This window comes from Mus caroli, chromosome 13, assembly GCF_900094665.2.
Source record: "Mus caroli chromosome 13, CAROLI_EIJ_v1.1, whole genome shotgun sequence".
Lineage (NCBI taxonomy): Eukaryota > Metazoa > Chordata > Mammalia > Rodentia > Muridae > Mus > Mus caroli.
Window position 1 is genome coordinate 42,666,832 of NC_034582.1, and position 12,367 is coordinate 42,679,198.

General features: G+C 43.3%; 1 non-coding gene across 1 annotated transcript; it reads right to left on the reverse strand.

Annotated features, from left to right (window-relative positions):
• Positions 1 to 1,808: 1,808 nt before the first annotated feature.
• Positions 1,809 to 1,950, reverse strand: LOC115029136. The gene has a single exon (XR_003834706.1). It is a non-coding gene; the product is annotated as a small nucleolar RNA SNORA48 (small nucleolar RNA).
• Positions 1,951 to 12,367: the final 10,417 nt, after the last annotated feature.

The window sequence follows — 12,367 nt, forward strand, 5'->3', positions numbered from 1 at the left end:
CCCTCATATCTGCCCTTTGCCCTTGTAGCCTCACCCACAAAACAAAACACAGCAGCAGCAGAAGCAGCAGCAGCAACAACAACAACAACAACAAAACCATAGAAAACATCTCATCATGGATACTGTAGTATATCACAGTATGTCACGCAGTATATTCCTCTGTCCACACATTGTCACTTGCAAATGTTCATTGCAATGAGTCATTCGTTGGTCTGGTTTGAGATCTCTGGCTTCTGTGACATCATTATATTGGATCCTTACCAGGACTCCTCCTGGTTATCCTGTTGTTGCCCTGTGTAATGGAGATCCTGCAGCTTTGAATCAGTAGGACTGGCTCTTTCATGTGTCCCTACCATTCTCAGATGATATAGATTTTGGGGTTGGCCAACTGAGTGCCCTGGATCTGGGCCTGGGTGGTAGCCATCAGGGCCAGCTCCATCGTTCTGCCCGGGCTGTGAAAAGCCCACTCTGAGTGCCATAGCCCGTGAGGGGCAGGGCCAGCTCTCTTGCTCTCATGAACACAGGGCCAGCTCCCCAGACTGCCAAAGGTAGTGAGGAATGAGGTGGGGAGGGCATCACCCCATACCCTCTCCAGATCACAGCAGGTGAGTGGCAGGGCTAGCCCTCCCTCCATCTTGCACTTAGGGCTGGCTCACCCACATACCCTCAACTAGGACCAGCACTACTGTGCTGCTCAGCTGATGCACAGGCTCCACTCTCCAGAGTGCTGTGAGTGGTGAGGGGCAGGGCCAGATCACCTGCTTTCACGACCCTGGGGTTGATCAGCTTTCCTGGCTGCCTGGGGTGACCAAGGGTGCCTGGGGGGATCGGGGCAGAGGACATCTCCCTGATCCCCCCTGCAGGCCACCTTTCCACAGAGGAATGGTGGGACTAACACGCTCTCAGGGCTGGCTTCCCTGTGTCTTTACCACCAGGGTCAGCTCTGCTATGCTTTCCAGACAAGGTGTAGGGACCTCTCTCCTGAGTGCTGCAGCTGGTTAGAGGCAGAGCTAGCTCTCCAAAGCTCATGACCCTGTGGGCATCTCTTCTGACTGTCCGAGGTGGGAATGGGGCATCTCCTCTATGCACATGTCACCGGAGTGGTAATGTCAGCTCTTCCATACTCAGGTGGCTCACCCCACCCCCATTATCAGGGCCACCTCTACTGTGCTGTTTGGGTGAGGGGCAGGGCCCACTGGTGAGTGATGGGGTCAGCTCTCCAGAACACCGCAGCTAGTTAGGGGTGTGGCCATTTAGAGGCAGGGTCAGTGACGGGTGGGGCCAACTAAGGTCAGGGTCAGTGAGGGGTGGGGACAGTTCTGCACAGCCTCTGTACATGCTAGCTGACCTGGACCAGGGATGTCTCCATGTTCTCTAGTGGTAATATAAGCCACAGATATTCACACCAGCCGCTGTCACTGAGTAGCCGTGGACTCAGACATGGCCCTCATTGGCACCTTGGTCTGGGACTTTACCATGGCCCCAGGTGGCAAGGCTGACTACACAACAGGCTGCTCCTCTCCACCCTGGATTCTCCAGTTATCTCTCTTCGTAATGTTCAAGCTGTTCCACTTCTTTTTCAGTTCCGTTTGACCACCACATATTCACACATGCAGTGGCTCCTGCTACAGGTTGGCCGCATGACTGGTCGGTCTCTGGATGGCATCTTTTGTCCCTGCTGTGTGGGTGGTGTGGTAGCAAGCAGATGTCTATGGCCCACCTGTGCTGTAGATGGCGTGGTGGTCCACAGGTCTCTATCTTCCTCTTCTTCCTATGTTGTACTGTCTAGATTTGGTTTTATTTGATCTTTATGAGTCCTAAGCATAAAACAGCATTGGCCACCAAGCCAGGCATCAAGCTAGGATAAGCAAAGGGCCACCATCTGCTCAGCTCCTGACTGATGTAAGTACAATACAACCAACAATGTATCTCTTTGCCCATTGTTTTGCTCACTCTTTCTTTTCTAGAAGAGAATTGTGTGAGAGGAGGCCCTCTCAATTCATTCTTTTGTTTGTTTCTGTACCCATGAAAACCTAGGGTAGATTCCAGACAATGACAGAAATGGAAATTATTTACCAGGGGAGGTCAGCTTGTATTCTTGATAATTCATCTACACGCTGTTAAATGAATGGCACGTTGGTTGAACCATAAGATTTAGAAATCCTCCACTACCCAAATCCCTCTGCTCTGTTTTCAGGGTGTACACATTGCTCATTTCCCTGAGGTACAAGGCTCTCCACATCTCATGGAAATGGAAAAATTGGTAGCATCCTAAATTATATTTTTGCCTAACAAATTTTGTGTTGTTTTAGGAGTCTGATGCTGAATAAACAGGATGGGGGTGGTGTGGGGGGATAATAGTGTCCAGTAGCTGAGTTATTTAGTAAAATATTAAAGATATTTCAAGAATATGATTATGATTATTAGGTGTACAGGAATAGAACCCAGGTGAATTTTTAGGGGGAGTCTAATTGATGCAAAATTGGAGTGGTAATTAGTTAAGTATGAAGAAGCGGCTAGAGCCAGTGAGCCTAAATGGGCATTTCTGAAAATCATCCCATTGAGTTTGTCAACTGGGTGCTCTGTTGTAAACAAGACAGCGTGGGGCAAGGACCCGATCACATGTTGCTTTCCAAATGCAGCTGAAGAAACCACATCATTATTCAGAAGTGTGGCACAACTGCTGTATGCCTATTGTAGCAGATAGCTAAGTCTGGTGTGGAGAGCGATTTGGCTGGAAGCGGGTGGGAATCATTCGTCAGATTTGAAAGCTTTCAAAAACTTGACGAAAACCCGGCAGCCCTAGAGACCTCATCCATTTTGATGGGATCCATCTGAACGAGCTAGCGTCTTATTTAATCGGGCAGGGTTGTGTGTTCCAGCTGTACACTGAATGATCACCTCCTTTCAAACCTCTTAACTGCCATAGAAACATCTGGTCTGTGCTCAACACGTCGATGTAAGTGAGCTGGCTCGAGGCTTCAGCTCACCTAAGTCATTCCTTACTTAGCTTGTCCTTCCACAGCTGGATGGATACCGAGGCAGAATTCAAACCCGTGCTGGGTCCCTTCCATTGTTAAATGCGTTCTCTTCCATGTTTTAACTTGCAGTAAGCTGTATATTCTTAGGGAAAAGAGTTAAGAATTAGAAAAAAAAAAGCAATTATAACCAAGGCAAACCTAAACTCTAAAGAAGGCAAGGTTTTAGTTAATTTCATTTTCACTTAGATTTTTTTTTCCTCCAATTATTACTCTGGATCAAGGGGAGGAAGGTTTGTATATGTTTCCCCCCAATGTGTAATTTCGGCGGTGTTCACACATTATGTGAAGTGATGATGCTAAATGTCTTGTTAGAACCCTAGTCTAGGTGTAGACGTAGGGTGAGTCTATGAGACCCCACAGAGAACTGGAGCGGGAGGGTAGAGAGAAAATAAAGAGTGAGGAGGAGATGGGCCAGTGGGGGAGAGAATGAGAAATGGAACATACTGTGTGTATGTTTTCCTCTCTGAGACCCATTAGACGGCTTCTTACATCGCACAGAGAGCAATAACTTCTGCCTTTTATACAACTTCTTAGCCATGGGCTTTCTATCATGGTTATATGTCTTTTTAGAGTTGTCTCAGAAAAGGAGGTTGCTTCTAATACGGGGTGGTTGAAAACTGATTTCAGAGCTCTGGTTTGTGGGCAAGACACAAAATGGCCATTATTATTCCGTGCTATCTTATCAAATTATAGGCAGTATTTCAGTTAAGAGGACTGCTGTACTGCCTAGAACATCATCTTTCCTGATTTGATTCTTAGAACAGAACAGAATCTTTTCAAATGAGTGAGGTTTGGGGCAAAATGCAGGCAAGCATGGCTCGGGGGCTTCCTCTATGGGGTTGATGCTCACTGGAATCCTGGTTGTGCCTGATTCAATTAGTAATCAGGGGTGGAATCATTGCTATTTGTGAACCTGGGAGCCTTGATTGTGAATTATATTTATAGACTGTGGTTTCTTTCTAAAAGGAATCCTTTGTTTTCAAGGACATCAAGGGTCTTGCAGCCTGTTTTCTCTCTGTAGCATATATCAGACATCATTGCATTCACCATGATTTTGGACAATGGAGTCAGGAAGACTCTATGTGTATATTGTGACAATAATTATGTTGGCTTTTCTACCTGAAGAGGAGCATACAATAATTGCTAAGACTTAAGACATCCAGTATTGAAGTATCTTGAGAGTCTGATTAGCCTTTGGCAGTTGGGACTTAACTTTGTTGCATCTTGTGAGGCACCGAGAAGATAATGTATGGTCTTCACCTGGAAGGATTGTCATGGAATGGAAAGTCAGGCTGTGTATAATTAAAAATTAATATATAAAATATTTTGTGACTAAATGCCAACTCTATGGCTTTTGGTACCTAGTTTTTCTATAAAGGCTTATATGTGTTGACTGCCAAGTTTAGAATAAACTATTTTTTAATGATGGGCCTTTATCAGGTCATTTGAGAGCCATTTTATCCATTAAGTAGTATATGGACCATTTTATTTATGAAACAGATAATTAAGATATGTCACTAAAAGTAAATATGTATTGGGAATGCATTACCTAAAGTCCTTGATAGTGAGAAATCTTTTAGTATCAGAAGGTGGTCTGAAAGCTTCTAAGGGAGAGAAGCAAAATAGTTCCACTCAACTATAAAGGCTATGAGATACAACATCTGGACCAGCAGGATAACCCCAATGATGCAATAGTAGTGCTTTTATCTTGGGGATAACCAACAACTGTCTGGTTGAACTCAAGGCTTGTTTAGTAAGAGGGAATTCACTCCTGGTATTGTAAACTTAGAAAAACTACACATGGCTGGAGAAGTCATGGCCCCTAGTCAAAACCCAACTGGACTGAAGGTCAGTGTATTTCATGGGCATCCTCTACACACAGTCTGATGGTCTTTATCTTTAGTGTACCCGTGTTTGGAATGAGAATACTCTCATGAGGACTGGTGTGGGCTTCTCCACTTTTGTGAATCCTATCAGTGCTTGAAGCGTTTTTTAGATTCAGAAGCATTTTGGCTTTTAGGTTTCAAAGTTTCAGATTATGATTATTCAGCCGAATCCTTGTACATGGTGAAGCTACTAAAGACAGCAGGAGAAGGCTAGATACTTGGGCTTTCTTTCCTGGGCATTGATTAGCAAATATGTAGACAAGCATGCTTGTGTTACCCATTAGCTTGTGGTCATGCTGGATGATTCATAAACAGGTCAAAAGATGGAGAAGAGCTGAGAATCCAGACCCCCTTCAGGGTCACAGAGTTTTGTTCTACCTTGAAAGAAAGTTGCTTATCAGAGAACAGAAGAAGTCAGCCCTGCCTGTTGTTGGCCTCTAGAAAATTTAGTCCACAGTTTTCTTCCTAAATAAAATGCATCCAAGAGAGAAGCACCAGCTTGCTGACACCCTCATAATGGAGTATGGCCAAGGCAATTGTTGATCTCTTACAGCTTTTTGAAGAGTTAGCTCAGCCGCTATGCTCTGAATAGGTCTACCCTTCTGCTGTTTAGCCAGCAATCTGCTCCGTTCCAGTGAATGGAAGAAAAGCTGAGAGGCAGAATTTCAACTCTGTTTAAATTAGAAACCTGTCTTCTTGTGAGTTTGGGCACCTTCCTTTCCATTAAGTTTTCTACCAAGGAGAGGAAACACATGGTAGGCGTGGAGTATAATGACCATATTTTGTCAACTCTAAGCCTCCTTGCGCTGTAATTTTTAACTAGCTACTAAGGCATCCTAGATGTGCACACAATGTGCAAATCCATTCTTAATACCGCTAAGTGGGATGCTAAGTGCCTAAAAGAACTTAAAACAGATTTATAAAAAAGGCAACAGGGTAACAATTACCATTATCCCCAGCTAAACTTCTCCTCTTCTGTGTTTTCATCAAGAGAGCGGTGTTGTTACTTCAACAGGCACAGTGTTGTGGTGACTTCTGTGGTACAAATAAAGCGAGACTGAAATTTTAATTGTGAAATTTAAAAGGGAAGTAATTGCTCAGTATTGGCTAATTCCATCTTTGTGCAATGACAGCAGCTGCGTTCCCCTGCCTTGTGTGTTTTAACAGATGGCACTATTTCTTATGGAGTGTTAGCGTAGCGGCCGAGGTGAGCCGAAGGAGAGAACGCTATGACAGTGTGCTAAGTAAGACATTACTGACAGCCCTGCTGAGCGGCGGAGTCTCTTCTCACCTCTCCAGCCCCCACCAAATGCTCTCCGTTTGTGGCATGTGGAATCAGAATGGAAAGATGAAAGGAAAATTAGGGCCCTCTTTCGGATTCACTTGTTTGCATACCGTTAGCAGGCTTGGGTTGGAAAGCTCAAATCCGGCAGAAAGTTGCATCAGTCAATCCCAGCACCATGCTGGGATACTTCCACACAAAGTAAAGAACTAGAAAGACTGGTACGATCATGGTCAGGATCTGCTATACTCCCCTACCTCTGGATTGGTTCCCCTTGCATAAAACACACCGGGCACTTTCTAGCTCTGAGTTGTGGCCATCCTCAAAGTCTCAGACCTTTTCATTCAATGCCATGGAAGGTAAAGTTAGCAGAATGCATGATGGGAGCTACAGCGCCCTGGAGGCTGCTGGTTTGGGTGACACTTAGAGGAGGAGGAGCGCCTAGAGGATCTCAGTTCAAGCAATGTGGCAGCGATTGAGTCAGGAGCTGGCTAGCTCCTGAGTGTGTAGCTCACACGAGATGTGGCGCCCACGGGCTGTTGCGTCTGAAGGCTTAGACCCTAGCTATTGGTGGTGTTAGTGCAGGTTGTTGAGTCTCTGGACTGTGGAGTCTGGCTGGAGGAAGTGGGTTGTGGGAATTTAGCCTGTAGACCGGTCCTTCCTGTCCAGATTTGAGCAAGCAGCCTCGGGTTCCCACCACAATGCCTCACCGTGAATGGAGATGCCCTCCATATGTGAGGTATACGAGCTCCCACTTCCTTTAAGCTGAGTCTTGCAACAGGCAAAGTAATTAGCATACCGATTCATCCTGCCTTCATTTCTCTCTTTCTTATGGGGCTGTAGCCAAAAGTTGATGGTTTTGTGGCACTGAAAGATGATAACTAAACAAATAAATGCTGCATGACTGCTCCGGGCTGGATACTGCTCGCGCTGGGGTCGCCATGGAGGGTAAAGTGCGGTCTTTGCTTTATAAGAAGAGAACACATAACGGAGGAGAGAGGCATTAGTGAAGTATAGTAGAGGTTTTAATGAGCTCACGTACAGGGCAGTCTAAAAAGCATATTAAAGGGCTGTGTAGTTAGCCGAAGCTATAGAAGGAAAGAGAGACGTCACTTGTTTGAGAGAATGGCTGTTTCCCTACTTTCCTCAGAATATTTCCTCCTGGGACCCAGAAGGTTCCCTGAGTTTCTACAGCTTTCTGCTCTTCCTGAGAGCACGGTGCTGGATGGGAGCTCCAGGCACTTGAGATGAGGGGAAGGGGACAGGAGACACAGGAGGAGGGAGAGGGGAAAGAGGAGAGAAGACAGGGCAGAGGGGCAGATGTGTGAAGAATTATGTTCCTGGCGTTTTAAACGGATCTAACTTACCAACTGAATTGCAGGCGAGCGAATGCTTTCAGGAAGAACCCTGTGGTGCTGAAGAATCACCCAGAGGAAACTTGCCCATGATATTGACCTGTATAATTGTGAGCAATACAGCCATAGACCACTCCATCGCAGGGCCGTGATCATCATGATAGCTACGGAAGTGAAAACTCTTGGCTTTCTGTTTCTAGAGAAGATGTTTTTAAAGGGCGGCTGCTATTTTACCAGCAACTCCGTTTTGACTCAGATGTATGTTGGACTTTATATGACACAGGATTATTATAGCTATGATGAAACACTCTTAGCCAAATTGAATTTTATGACAAGGGTAAAAAAGTAATTGTATCAATACTTACCGTGAGACATAATAATTACAATAAAGTGGTATTGACAATAAAGATGGACAAATAGGTTTAAGAAAAAGAAGACAGTTGTAGTCGGCAAGGCTGTGCTCTGATCTTGCAGAGTAACTATGGATTCCTTCCTAAGGTTTTTCTGGCTCTTTTCCATATTAGAAATAAAAAGGTATCTCTCTTTGGATCACAGGCAATAATGTGATTCATGCAATCCTACTTCTTACTTTTTAGTATGACCAGTTTTCAATCACATGGTCTTCCCCAATCCAAACCAAAGAATGAGGGCTTTTGTTGTTGTTGTTTAAAGATTTATTATTGTATGTAAGTAAACTGTAGCTGTCTTCAGACACACCAGAATAGGGCATCAGGTCTCATTACAGATGGTTGTGAGCCACCATGAGGTTGCTGGGATTTGAACTCAGGACCTTCAGAAGAGCAGTCAGTGATCTTAACCACTGAGCCATCTCTCCAACTTCCAAATGCTTTCTAAGTACACTGCTTGTGGCATGACCTAGGTCATGTGATGATAACTCTTTGGAACAACGTTGAGACTTCTTTATACATGTGCCCTTTATAAAGGGAATTCCCAAAGTGAGCTCAAGATGTGTGGGCATGTGTGTGGGTGTGGTGTGCACACAGACACACACAGACACATAGACACACACACACACACACACACACACACACTTTTCTATATGCCAACATCTTCCTGAGCTATTTTAAAAATGATACACTCTGAGATCTGTAGTGTTGATTGATAATTATTTGACCAGCTTGGAAAGATGGACCAGGGGAGTATTTCAATATCAAAGTCCTAGGAGCAGTAGGCATAAGGCCACAGTAGTCAAGAAGGCAGGGACACTCTAGTGGTCACATGCTGCATGCAGTTGAGAATGTAGCCTGCCAGTCTTTTATACATTCCATGCACAATTAGGTCATTTCTAAGTCCAACACTGATGGCACCCTGCCCCACGAACACCAAATGCTTCTTACATTCAGTTGTTAAGTTTTATTGTTTATTTATCTCTTTGTGTGTGGGTTGCCCATGTGAGTTTATGTGTACCGTATGCATTCAGGTGCCCAAACAGACTGGAAGAGGACATTGGATTCCTTGGAATGGTAGTTGGCTGTGAGCCAACGTGTGGGTGCTGTGAACCAAACCCTCTTTCTCTGAGAGAGCTATAAATGTTTTTGTGTGTGTGTGTGTGTGTGTGTGTGTGTGTGTGTGTTTTAACCATAGAACCATCTGCAGCTCTGTGGCAGTGCTTCATAAAGCTTATACGAGGTACTTCCAGAAACTGCCATTGCCACAAGGTCCCACCAAGACTTACGAGTATATCCGGACAGAGAACCTGGATCTCTTTAGCTTAAGGATGCTGCTGCCATCACCCTGAGTCTCCCTGAATATTACTTTTTTTGAAAAGAGAGTTAACTGGATTTCCGCTTCTTCACTCAGTGCCTACATATGAATACACTTCTCTGTGGTCCTCTACCATCATCAGGGGATTTAGTATGTTTTCACTCTTTTTTAGTTTCTATACACATAATACTATGGTGCTAAGATTCGTTAGTACAAGAATTTATACACATCCAAGAGTTTCTTAGTGTGAAAATTTCTCTGAGTGAGATAGGCTGGGTCAAAATGCATGGAGTGTCTATGAGGCTGGATATTGTATAGGTTAGTCATTTCCTGCCATCCTGGTTAAACCTACCTGAAACTTAAAATCCTTTCCTTTAATAGTTAGAGTTTGCTTATGGCAAGATCCATTTGACTGGTAGCTGGCTGCTTCCATCTCTTTGATGACGTTTCTTGAATCTTGGGGAGATCACGATTCAGTATGGCCTGGCGCTTCGTGATAGACACAAACCAGGGTCAGAGTTGGAACACAACTCTACAACTCTGATGGGATTAAGGTACCAATAAACATTTAATTTTAATGTTTACCTCAGTGCCAAATGCTGCACCTGGAGATAATATCTGACTGGATTTGGACCAAAAGGATGAGTGAATGATTACTGGCCATGAACACAGATTTATTGAAACCATGCTTTGGATTGCCCCTTGAACTGTCCTATACTACAGTATTTAATTTTGAATTTTCTCTTTTTACCCTACCTTAAGAATCTTGTGGTTTTTCATTTCACCCACTTATGATGAGGCTTACTGCCTTGCTGCCTTCTGCCCCTTTCTTTTCTTAAGATATTTTATTATTTTTATTTTATGTGTTTGGGTGTTTTGACTGCATGCAGGTATATATGCTATGCACCTGAGGTGCCCTTGGAGTTACAGATGGCTGGGTCGCCCTGTGGGAGAGAGCTGGGAATCAAACCTGGATGCTCTGGAAGAGCAGCCAGTGCCCTTTGTTTGGATGCTGGTGGGACTTTTCTCAGTGGAGAGATCTCTCTGGCCACCTTTTTTTGCATGTTACAACTAATAGTTTGCTTGGATGCTGGTGGAATTTGAAACACACACTGATAACATATTGACGTTGCCCTAATGTTTGTACTTACTGCTTCTAAATATTACTCATTTAAATATTCAAATATAACAAAGGTTATTATTTATTGCCTTTTTAGTCCATTTCTTTCTTAAATAATGTTTTAGGAAAATAATGCTCCCCTTTCTTCCTTTCTTCTCTTTTTCCTTCATTCCTTTATGTTTTCCCCCCTGTCATTCCCGTCTTCCTTCACACACGATCTCTAGTCAGAGCCCAGGAACTAAAATGCTCTTCCGTCAATCCTAAATGCCCGACCATTCTTTTCTTGTTACAGATTTTGATGGTTTCCCCCTTTGCCAGTCTATCAGGATGTCATGACTTTTATTTACATTTCTCTGATTGTAAGTCAGAAAGAACATCTTTTAGTGATTGCGGGTCACTTAAAAACTTTTCTTTGGGGGTAATTATCTGTTCCAATTACATTTCTCTTTTTAATCCAAAGTAATGTATTTGAGCTGCTCAGGTATTAAGGCCGGCAGTTCTCTGACACATGCCTTACAAATGTCCTTTCCCAATTTTTTTTTTTTTTACTTAAGTTACATTCAGTTTTCTTTGCTTTCTTCACAGCGATTGTAATGAAATGTGGCGTTTTTCAGTTCTTTTGTGTGTTGCAAGTTTTCTTTCTTAAAAAAAAAAGTATATCTGATGATTTCCCCAGTGTGTAATTATTTAAAACAAACAACTTTGTTCAGGTTTCAGCTGGTAACTTTGTGGTTTAATTTCATTCTTTAAATAAATGAAGTGTCCCAGGATTATCAGTTATGCCTCCGAATTAGTAGCATATTATTCTGAGCAACTGGAAATATTCTTTTCTGCCAAATGACCAACTTACTACCCACTAGGCTGAAGAGTAATGGAATGATTTTCATACTTCATCATGCTGAATTTAAATATTACTAAGAATTCTGAGTGAGCACTTGAATAAATGTCTACAATGTTTTAATAGTGTTCAAACTAGGAATTAATTTAGGGGGTCCATATTTTATACAACTCCATTCAAAACAACAATTACTTACTTTCTTATTTGCATTTTAATTCAGTTCTATCCTTTAGTGCTGGTATAGGATGGTCAGAATTTTGCCAGCTCATGAACATGATATAGTTGCTTTTTCTTTTCTTGGTAACACAGGAGGGGGGCATATTTTCATACTGTTGTGACCATTTTTCTTTGTGTCCTTTCCCCTTTTTGAGCTAAAATATTTGTAGGAGTTCTTTGTCTATCAAGATGAGGCAGCTTATTGTCCTTCATCCCCCATTAACACTTCAAAACTCCAACTTTGTTATTTTATAATGTTTTGACTTCTCCATCGTGAAGAAGTGTTTAATTTTATGTGCCTAATTTATCAGTTGTTTTGTTTAATGTTCCCTAGCTTTTAATGGTAAAGTTACTACTGACTGTGGTATGTTCAGGTCTTGAAGCTTTGACCACTCTAGTGAGTGCAGACTGGTACCCCATGTGGTCATAATTTGCCTGATTCTAGTGAATAATCACATTAGATAGTATCTTTTCTATATATTTTCTCCTTTTTTTGCCATTTGTATATTGTCTTAGTCAGGGTTTCTATTCCTGCACAAACATCATGACCAAGAAGCAAGTTGGGGGGCGGGGAAGGGTTTATTCAGCTTACACTTCTACATTGCTGTTCATCACCAAGGAAGTCAGGACTGGAACTCAAGCAGGTCAGAAAGCAGGAGCTGATGCAGAGGCCATGGAGGGATGTTCTTTACTGGCTTGCTTCCCCTGGCTTGCTCAGCCTGCTGCTCTCTTATAGAACCAAGACTACCAGCCCAGAGATGGCACCACTCACAAGGGGACCTCCCCCCTTGATCACTAATTGAGAAAATGCCTTACAGCTGGATCTCATGGAGGCATCTCCTCAACTGAAGCTCCTTTCTCTGTGATACTCCAGCTGTGTCAAGTTGACACAAAACTAGCCAGT